Here is an 11953-nt window from a genome sequence, read left to right on the forward strand (position 1 = left end):
ACATACATACATACATACATACATACATACATACATACATACATACATATATATATATATACAGCAATGATGGAATCCGTAGTTAAAGGATAATTGAAAATGAAAATTAGGGGAGAAGGATAGCAATTGAGGCAACATGGGCATGATGAGAGAAGAGGGAAATGAATGAAGGATACAAAGAGAAGGGCTGACCTCAGTAAGGAGAAAGGTTACCTCTTAGTATAAGATCAAAGGGGATGACATTTAGGGTTTTCCGGTATACAAGTGGAAAGAAGAATTATTTTACAACAGATAGTATAAATGTTCTCAGTGATATAGGTGGAGCTAGATTCCTTTACTTAGAGGGATGGGGAGGAATAGTGTGCCTGACTTCAAATGACCAGGGAACATTGAAATAGTTGCTATGGTTTCTGGGAGGGAAGATGGTGGAGTAAGCAGCAAATCACCATACCTCTCCAATATTCACCTCTAAACAGACAAAAAATAGGGCCCCAGAACAAATCCTGGAATAGTGAAGCCAACAGAAAGATGGGTGGAGTGGTCTTTTAGCTCCAGAGACCTGGAGGATCAGCAAGAAAGTTCTGTTTCACTCAGGTAAAAAGGAAATTCATTCTAGGATAGAAAGTATACTAGTAAACTAACAGCAAGCCCCACCTCAGCAAACCAGTGCGAGAACCTGACCCCCACTTTGGTGGAGCAGGCAAATGCAACACCAGGCCTGCCTACATAGCTTAGTATAACTCAGGGAAATGATAGACCCCAGCCCTGAGAACCACCATGTACTTCAGTGTAACCCAAGGTAGTCAGGAATCCTACAGCAGTCAGAACTCCAGATACTTCAGCACAACCAAGGGCAAAGAGGCATCCTCCAGGGCCCAGACTTACACATACTTTAGTGTATCCCCAGAGAAACACAGAAAAACCCCACCTTCAGCACATGCTAGACACTACCAATAGCACCCCAGCTCACCTCCAGGCAAGCTGCCAGATCCTCTATGGCTTCCAACAGTGCCAGCCAGCCACCCTCCAACCCCTCTACACAGCACCAAACAGAAGGGTTTCCCACGGGACTCTCAGAAACATCAGCACAGCACCAAGTAAATATTCAGGGTCTGCAGCCATTGGCACAAGAAGCCTGAGACAGAGCCTCTTCTACCCTGAGATCAAATTTAAAAGAAAGGAAAAAGTCCCCCACACCCCCAAAAAGGAGATAAAATCAACCAAAGAAGAATCGGACATAGAAAGTCATTATAGTAATAAGGAAATCCAAGACAAAAATTCAGAAGAGGACAACAATGTCAAAACAACTATGGGCAAAACCCCAAAGAAAAATGGGAAGTCTCAAGTCCAAAAAGAATTCAACAAAGAGCTCATAAATGAGCTTAAAAAAATCATATAAGGGAGGGGGCAGGACAGGAAGTGATGGCACAGGGCAGGCTGGGAGGAGGCCTAACCAACGAGGGGGGAAATCTTCCCACCAACCACAAGGGCCACTACCAGGCCTTTCACCAAAGGGCTGGGAGTGGAAAGAGCAAGGTAAGAACCAAATGCAGGGCCCCTGTCCAGGACAGCAAATATTCCTGGGACTACCACTCCATAGCCCAGAAATTAAAAAAAAATAAAAGCCCCTATCAGGACCTCCAAGGACCAGGATGGCAGAGTGAACCCAACCTGCTCCAACCACCCCCTCCCCCCGGCGCCACCCTGAAAACATAGTAACTATTGCCCCAGGGCAAAACCCTCAACAGTAAAGGCTTGGGAACCCTAGAGGACAGGTGTGGCTAGTGCCTTGCCTCAAAATAGGTAGAAAGCAGACTACAAAGACTCTGGAGTCCTACTATACTCAGAGGGAGGAACCAAACAAAAAGGGAGACAATGTGAACTCCACACCCACAGCTGAAACATCAACAGGGAATCAGTCCCAAGCACTGAAAGCTCTCCTAGATGAGCTCAAAAGGAACTTTGAAAACCAAATGAGATAGATGGAAGACAAAATGGATAATTCTTTTAAAAACAAAATCGCAGAATTAGAAAAACATTATAATGAAGAAAACAGCTCCTTAAACAGAATAATGTATGATATGGAAAAGGAGTTCCAAAAACTAACCAAGGAAAATGATTTGCTAAAAATCAGAATCAACCAAATTGAAACAAATAACTATGAGGAACAAAGAATTAATCAAACAAAACAAGAAGAATGAAAAATTCGAAAAAGAGGTAAAATATCTCAATGGAAAAATAACTGACTTGGAAAACAGATCCAGGAGAGATAATCTGAGAATCATAGGCCTACCAGAAAATCATGATGAAAAAATGAGCATGGACAACATTATCCAAGAGCTCATTAAGGAAAACTAGCATGAGATACTAGAACCTGAAGGTAAAATAGAAATAGAGAGAATCCACCGGACACCTGCTGAAAGAGATCCCAAATTCAAAAATCCTCAAAATGTTGTGGCCAAACTCAAGAATTACCAGGTAAAACAGAAAATACTTCAAGTGGCCAGAAAGAAACAATTCAAATATTGAGGAACTACAGTGAGGATCACACAGGATTTGTCAGCCTCTACACTGAAAGAGCGGAGGCAGTGGAATTCAATTTTCCACAAGGCGAAAGAGCATGAGATACAACCAAAGATCACCTACCCAGCAAGACTGAGCATATTCTTTCAGGCAAAGAGATGGTCATTCAATGATATAACAGATTTCCAGACCTTTCTGATGAAAAAGCCAGAGCTCAATGGAAAATTCAACCTCCAATTACAAGATGCAAGAGTGACATAGAAAGGTAAACAAGGAAAACACACACACACACACACACACACACACACACACACCCTGTTATTTAATAAGAGCAAAGTGTTTATAGACAAGTAAAGGGTATGAGTACAAATTACACAAAATGACAATTAAAAAAAATCTTATTAAGGGCTACAAAGGGACTGCAATGGAAGAAGAGGAATGAATGAAGTGAAAAAAGGGTAAATTATGCCACACAAAGAGGCATAAAAGCAATAGCAGAGGAAAAGAAGGGAGGGAAATGAGTATTATATGAGCTTTTCCCTCACTGGTTCTGGTGCAAGGAGGGAAAAACAACCAGTTAAGCATAGAACTGTATGGAGAAGAGACGAAAAACGTATCATATTAGAGGGAAAGAGGGGAGGGAGAGGAGCTTCACATGAGATTTGTACATGTCACTCTTGGCGCAAAGAAGAAATAACATGCTTCATTAAGTACAAAAATATCCTACAGGCAGTAGGAGGAGGAAAGGGCTATGAAAGGTGGGGGTGGTTAGTAGGGAGGGAAGAAGTAAGGGGGAAGAGGAGGAAAAGGGAGGGGGGCTGATAAGGGAATTCTGAGGGAGGCAGTGGTCAAAAGGAAAACTATTAAGGAAGGGAAGGGAGAAGGGGAGAAAAAATATAAGCATTAACAGAGGAGGGAATAGGATGGAGGGAAAGAAACAGATAATAATCATAACTGTGAATGTGAATGGAATGAACTCTCCCATAAAACAGAGGCAGATAGCAGAATTGATTAAAAATCATAATCCTACAATATGCTATTTACAAGAAACATATCTGAAACAGAGGGATACACATAGGGTAATGGTAAAAGGCTGGAGTAGAATAGATCATGCCTCAGCTAAAGTAAAAAAGCAGGGGTAGCAATCCTTATCTCAGATAAAGCAAAAGCAATAATTGATCTAATTAAAAGAGATAAGGAAGGAAACTATATCCTGCTACAAGGCACCATAGAGAATGAAGCAATACCATTACTTAACATATATGCACCAAGTGGTATAGCATCCAAATTCCTAGAGGAGAAGGTAAGGGAATTAGAGAAAGAAATAGATAGCATAACTATACTAGTGGGAGACCTTAATCTCCCCCTCTCTGAGCTTGATAAATCCAACCTCAAAATAAACAAGGAAGAAGTTAAGGAGGTAAATAGAATTTTAGAGAGGGTAGGTATGATAGATCTCTGGAGAAAACTGAAAGTGGATAAAAATGAACATACCTTCTTCTAAGTGGTACATGGCACATACACAAAAGTCGACCATGTACTAGGACATAAAAACCTCGCAATTCAGTGCAGAAAGAAAAACATATGCAATAAAGGGACATGGAAAGACAGACTAAAAACTAATTGGAAACTAAACAATTTAATCCTAAAGAATGAGTGGGTCACTTCAAACAAGAAGTCACAGAAACAATCACTAACTTCATTCAAGAGAATGGCAATAATGAGACAACATACCAAAATTTGTGGGATGCAGCAAAGGCAATTCTTAGGGGAAGTTTTATATCCCTGAGTGCATACATGAATAAATTAGAGAAAAGAGAGGTAAATGAATTGGGCACGCAATTGAAAAACCTAGAAAAAGAAAAAATTCAAAATCCCCAATTAAATACTAAATTAGAAAAACTGAAAACCAAAGGAGAGATTAATAAAATTGAAATTAAGAAAACTATTGAATTAATAAATAAAACTAAGAGATGGTTTTGTGAAAAAAACCAATAAAATTGATAGACCCCTAGTCAATATGATAAAAAAAAAGAAAGAAGAAAACTAAATTACGAGTATCAAAAATGAAAAGAGTGAACCTACCACCAATGAAGAGGAAATTAAAACAACAATTAGGATTTTTTTTGCCCAGTTGTATGCACATAAATTTGACAATCTTAGTGAAATGGATGAATATTTACAAAAATATAGGTTGCCCAAATTAACTGAAGAGGAAGTAAATTACTTAAATAACCCCATCTCAGAAAAAGAAATCGAACAAGTCATCAGTGAACTCTATAGGAAAAAATCTCCAGGGCCAGATGGATTTACTAGTGAATTCTAACAATTGATTCCAATACTCTACAAACTATTTGTGAAAATTAGTGAAGAAGGAGTCCTACCAAACTCTTTTTAAGACATAAATATGGTACTGATACCTAAATCAGGAAGAGATAAAACAGAGAAAGAAAATTATAGACCAATCTCCCTCATGAATATAAATGCAAAAATTTTAAATAAAATATAAGCAAAAGACTACAGCAACTTATCACAAGAATAATACACTTTGATCAGGTAGGATTTATTCCAGAAATGCAAGGACAACTTAATATTATGAAAACCATCAGTATAATTGATCATATCAACAATAAAACTAGCAAAAAACACATGATTATCTCAATAGATGCAAAAAAGGCTTTTGACAAAATACAACATCCATTCCTATAAAAAAAAAACTAGAAATAATAGGAATAAATGGAGCCTTCCTTAAAATAATAGGTAGCATCTATTTAAAGCCATCAGCAAGTATTATATGTAATGGGGAGAAGCTAGAAGCATTTACAATAAGATCAGGGGTGAAACAAGGATGTCCACTATCACCCCTTTTATTCAATCTGGTACTAGAAATGTTAGTAGTAGCAACTAGAGAAGAAAAAGAAATCAAAGGAATCAACTTAGGCAAAGAAGAGACCAAGCTATCACTCAACGAATAGTCTACCTGTCAGATCTATGAGGAAGGAAAGAATTAATGAGCAAACAAGAGATAAAGAGCATTATGCAATATAGAATAGATAATTTTGATAATATTAAATTAAAAATCTTTTTTTTTTTACAAAATATCAACAATACAGACATGATTAGAAGGAATTCAGAAAGCTGGGAAAAAAATCTTTATAGTAAGTGTCTCTGATGAAGGACTCATTTCTCAAATGTATAGAGAATTGAATAAAATTTATGAGAAAGCAAACAATTCCTCAAGTGGCAGGTGGTCAAAAGACATGAAAAGGCATTTTTCAGATGAAGAAACCAAAGATCTCTATAGGTTTATGAAAAAGTGCTCTAAATCACTTTTGATTAGAAAAAGGCAAATTAAAGCAACTCTGAAATACCACCCCCAAAAGTCAGATTAGCTAATATGACAAAAAAAAGGAAAATGATAAACTTTGGAGAGGATATGGGAAAATTGGGACACTAATGCACTGTTGGTGAAGTTGAGAACTCATCCAGCCATTCTGGAGAGCAATTTGGAACTATGCTCAAAAGGTAACCGAACTGTGCATACCATTTGATCCAGCAGTACCACTATGAGGCCTGTATCCCAAAGAAATCATAAAGACAGAAAAGAACATACACGTGCAAAAAATATTTACAGTGACCTTATTTATTGTGACAAAATAATGAAAATTGAGATGATTCCCATCAACTGGGGAATGGCTGAACAAACTGCGGTATATGAATGTAATGGAATACTATTGTGCAATAAGAAATTATAAATAGACAGATTTCAGAAACACCTGGAAATACTTGTACAAATTTAGGTGGAGTAAAATGAGCAGAACAAGGAAAGCACTGCACACCGTATCAGCAACACTGTGTGATGTCAAGTATGAATGACTCAGCTTTTCTCAACAGCAGAATGATCCAAGACAAGTACAAATAACTCGTGAAGGAAAATACTATCCATATCCAGATGAAGAATTAGTGGACATTGAATGCAGATTGAAGCATATTTTTTCACTTACTTTATTCTGTCATGCTTTTTTTTTTCTTTTGATCATTCTTCTTCTACAACTCTGATGATCATGGAAATATGTTTTGTAGCATAGAATATCTACAAACTATCTCAATATTCCTCCCATTTTCAGAAGAGGGTGGGAAGCAGGAAAAATTTTGAATTTAAAATCTGGTAAATATGTATGCTAAAATTTTGTTGATATTTAGTTGTGGGAAAAATAAAATATTTATAAAAAAGAAAGAAACTGCTGCTATGAAAAATTCTGAGTCAATACTGGATGAATTTGTGCTATGGTCAGCAATGTCATGGTCAGCTGAATAATGAAAAAGGAAGGCAAATATTGGGGGCAACACAATGTTTGAATCTGATTGGCTGTATATATAAAAAGGAAAATAGGGGAATTGTGTCAAGGTAAGATGTTACTGAATAGTTAACCTGGTCAAACCTAGGGTCATGATGAAGAAGAGAAGAAAGTGAGGGCCTAGTAGGATTTATAGAATGAAAATGGAAAAAAAAACAGCAAAAAATGGTAGGAATGAAGCTTGAAGAGGAAAAGAAAAATAGATTTAGGAAATCTAATACAGAGTGAGAGATGGAAAGAAGTTCACCACGATCTGACAGCAATTGTTTAGATTTCAAGACCTTGCACATATATGAATATAGTAATGGTCCATGATGAGGTCTACTATGAGAGTCTTCTTGTAGCTGGCAAACATGTGATTAAACTACATAGGTTGGTAAATATTCCGTTAAAATAATCAGAATGCCAGTATGGAGTTACATATTGTATACATCATGAATCTTAAAGCATAAAGCAAGTCAAAGTTAAATATTGACTATAAAAGTAAACAACAAGAACTATATATCATATTCCAAGGACATATTTCTTGCCATTCAACTTATATGCAAAAACAAAGTATCAGGCCAGTGAGTAAAAGTATAAAATTCTTTCTCATCTTTTTGATGTTATTTTCCTACATGATAAAAAGTGTAAGGACCAATCAGTCTGGGTAGATATATCAACACATGTTACAGCTTGCTTACCATTTCAAAGCCATATCTCTCTTTGCATCTGTGTTCCAGCCTGTTGTTCTAGCTGTGGGATGACATTCAGGGGTCAGACAACCCACTTCATATGGTAACTAATGAGATCTTCTTGACAATATTCTGTGCTCTCTTGTGAACTAGTTCAGAGGTCTTTTTTTTCTGTTTTCAAAGATGCAATGCCATTTCCACAGCTGAAACTTTACAAGGCATGGGAGGGGCAGGCAGTTCCCAAGTGATTTTCATTTTTTGATAAGTATTATACAAAGGAATTTAAAATGTATACAATGTGAAAAACTGCACATTAAAAACTGGTTTCTTAAATAACAATCACATGTAAGTTTTCATTAATTATAGCTCTTCAAAACTGTGCATACCCTGTGATCCAGCAATACTACTACTAGGTCTGTATCCCAAAGAGATTTAAAGAAAAAATCATTTTTTTGCACAAAAATACTTATAGCAGCTCTTTTTTGTGGTTCCAAAATATTTTAAATTAATTGGATGTTCAACAATTGAGGAATGGCTAAACAAGCTGTGGTATATAATTATAAAGGAATGCTATTGTGATAAAAGAAATGATAAACAAGATGATTTCAGGAAAGAGAAAAAAAAACTGGAAAGACTTATAAAAAGTGAAGTGGCCAGAACCAGAAGAACTTTGTACACAGGAGCAGTATTGTATGAAGATCAGCTGTGAATGGTTAAGCTATTCTCAGCAATTCAATGATCCAAGACAATTCCAAAGGACTTGTGATGAAAAATGCTACCCACCTTCAGAGGAACAACTTATAGAGTCTGAATGAAGATCAAAGCATATATTTTCACTTTATTTTTCTCATGTGTTTTTTCCCCTTCACAACATGACTAATATGGAAATATGCTTTGCATGGTCACACATGTATAAGCTATATAAAATTATTTACCATCTCAGGGAGTGGGGAAGAGAAAGAAGGGGGCAGAGAAAATTTGAAACTCAAAATTAAGAAAAAAACAAATGTTAAAATTGTTTTATGTGTAATAGGGGAAAATGTTATTCAAAAATAACTATAGTCGTTCCATATATTAAGAAGATGGATTAACAAAGCTTTCAGGATGGAAATATATGAGTGTATGGTTATGTGTGTCTGCGTGTGTGTATATATATACATATATGTATATATTTGTGTAGGTGTACATATGTGTATATTGTTCAGTGCATGTGTGTACACATATGTGTGTATATATATGTATGTGTGTATGTATATATGCACACATGTAAATTCCTTCTTACTTTGCTCCACTTGTGTTTGGAGAGGGAGAGTGAATGAACTTCGATCCTGATGCCTAATGTACATTTCCCACCCCAATAAATCTACTGAAGGAAGGTAGGAGTTTTCAAAAACTTAAGATAGGGGTGGGCAAAGGAAAAGGTCAGAGAAATAGATCAGTAAGAGATTAGAAATTATATGAAATATGTTCTGTCAACAAACTTTGGTATGAGAAAAAGCTAAAAATTACAAGAGGGAATGGCAGGGAAAAGACAAATCAATATCTATGTATGATATTTTCTTTGAACACAATCTATTGCTTCGCTGATGATGAGTACACCTTGAGGAGTGATTGGGGTTCCATAAAGTACAATAACGAACTAGAGAACATTTCAAAGTTAGAAACTGGGGTTCCAGACAATAACAGAGCAGCAAATGAGGAAAACAGGTCAGATGAGGGATTGGGACCACAGATCACTGTTCTCCCATGCTCCCACTAGAAATTTACCCTCTGGTAGTCTCACCAGAAAGACAGCAGAAGGCTGCTTATTAGATCCAAGTAAGAGTGACTGACTGGAAAGTATTACTCTAAGCACTTAATCTATACTTCTAGAATTTCTGGTTGGATCCATACTTATAGACTCCATAAAGTAGAGTTCCTTAAGATTTTTGCATGTGTTTTACGCCCCTTTGGCAGTCTGCTAAAGCCTCTGAAATTTTTTCTTCAAAAAATAGACATATTAGTTAGCTATTTTAGTTAAATAAAAATTTAGTTAATAAGGAAATTTTAGAGTCTAGTGAAAATAAAGCTACATTTTTCCAAGTTCATGAATTCCCTGAAATCTGACCATCTATGCCCAGTTAAGAACTTTGGACATAAGGCTTGCTGAGATCTAAAAAGAGATTTTGGTACACAGCCAACACAGAAGTTCTTTTTAAAATATCTAAGCATTTCTTTTATTTTAAGGATTATGGAGAAAGAACTGGTAACAGAGAAGGCATCACATAGCATGATTGAATTCATTATGCTTTAACAGTATAAGAAAATTAGACTAGACAATGTGTTTCAAGTCCTTAGAGCTCATGAAAAAAAAATTTGCCTGTGGCTAATACACATGAAGATTTAGTGAATCTTTTTTTTTTTTTCAGAAATGTGTTATGGAGAAACTGGGTACCTTTCCTCTCCTGACTGAAAGAATGCACATATTTGTTGTCTTAATTCCTATCATTTTACTACATGGTGATGGAAACCTTTTAATTTGTTTCTAAGCTGGAAATAACTGAATACAAAAGTCTTAACCAGTTGAAACAAAGCTCACACAGAGGCCTTTACTCCTGGTTGTCCTTTTCTATAATGACCCTCAGAAATCTTGTCAGGTTTGATTTCCCACCTTGAAAGTACCCTGAACCCAGTAGCTTCCCCCTCTAATTATCTGGTTCCTCCCAGGACCTCCATTTTAAGGAAGATATCCAGGACATGCAGGATTCCACTCCTCTATAGTTTTCACTCAGAATTCTCTTCCCGTACTTTCTTTACAATCACACATACCTTCATCCCTATCTTCCACTCTACCCCAGCTTTCCAGCTTCCTTGTATATTTCATCTTCCCTCATTAAAATATTATTATACTTCAGGGCAGGTATCATCATCTTTTCTACTCCTATTCATACTCTCAACACAGCATAGTGTCTGGCACATAATAAGTCTGTCATAAATAATTGTTTATTTGATATGAACTAACATCATAGAAAATTCTGCTAGTAGTCACAGAAGTCAAAGAAAATAGAAAGACAGCCCTGAGAAGTCACTGATTTGACCCAGTTCATCAAAGAACTAATCTCACAGTTATGACACTGTCCCAAAATAAGAGTTTAACTTTTTCAGTTTTGATGCCATATCCAGAAATGATATTGATATAGGAATATTTGGTAATCAATGTTAATTTTGAGTCCACTGTCCCATCGGCCTAACGAGTAAGCAGGGGGAAGACGATACCTTAGTTTTGGAGGAATATTATAAATATATTATAAATACTAAATTATTTTAATTGGTTAATTATTATCAAGAAAGTAATCACTTAATTGACATCAGTGTTCTGGGGTTTGCCTGACTTTACTCAGGTCCTTGTTAGATTACATACAATATTTAAACAATGTAAGATGCTAATAGTTTATTCAGTGGTCGAGAAAAGGTTTATTTGGGGACAGAGCCAAGATATTAGAGGAAGGAATTCATATGAATTCTTCCAATGCTCCCTTCTAAATAACTTTAAAATAATGCTTCAAATTGATTTCTGGAGCAGCAGAGTCAGGGTGAAGGTCAGGTTGAAACAACTTTTCCAGCGCAATACAACTTAGGAAGTCATCAGGAAAGGGTGATGGTAGTCAGGTCCAGAGTGCAGTGGTGGTGTGCCAAGTTAATGCCAGCAACAGACTTTGGAGGCAGCCACAATAGTGAAAGTAGCAGCTTTATGAGTTGGAGAACTGATCAGAAAGTGATTACAGGGGACCGAGGAAAAAGATGGCAGAGTAAAGGCACAGACTGACCAGAGGTTTCCCAAATTCACCTCATGACAATGATAAAATAATGCCAAAAATGAATTCCAAACCTGCAAAGCCAATAAAACATTGGTGTGAAACAGTTTTTACAGCCCAAGACAACCTGGAAGGTTGAAAGGGAAGGTCTCTTTCACTGGAGTGAGAGTAGAGCACAATCTGGGGCAGAATATGTCAACACAGGCTACACTTGGAAGGTCATAAGCAGGCCTTGGGGGTAACTAACTCAAGATCAGCTGTGATTCCAGGAGCTCTCAGGCCATAGATGACAAGGGGAATGAGATAACTAGTCAGAAGGAGATTACAAGGAGCTCTTTTCTGGCATTGGGTGTGGGATTCTGTTGAATTGGCCATATGTAGTTCTGGGTCACAGTCTCAAGGTGAGGAAGAACATTAGCAGGAGTGGGGACCCTGATCAAAGCTCCAGGGTAGAAAAGAGTGCCTATGGTCACCCAGAAACCAAAGCACAGGCAGGAGAGCAGTGACCACACCTCTCCTTAAGTCATACCAACTTGGAAAAATTGAGAGCATGCAGACTCCTAGTTCTAGCTCTGAAAGCAGCAGCCTGAAAAACCTAAACCTT

The sequence above is a fragment of the Petaurus breviceps genome, unplaced genomic scaffold (assembly GCF_028583685.1).
Source record: "Petaurus breviceps papuanus isolate PSGF00001 unplaced genomic scaffold, PetGlider_PUasm1.0 90842, whole genome shotgun sequence".
Taxonomy (NCBI): Eukaryota; Metazoa; Chordata; class Mammalia; order Diprotodontia; family Petauridae; genus Petaurus; species Petaurus breviceps.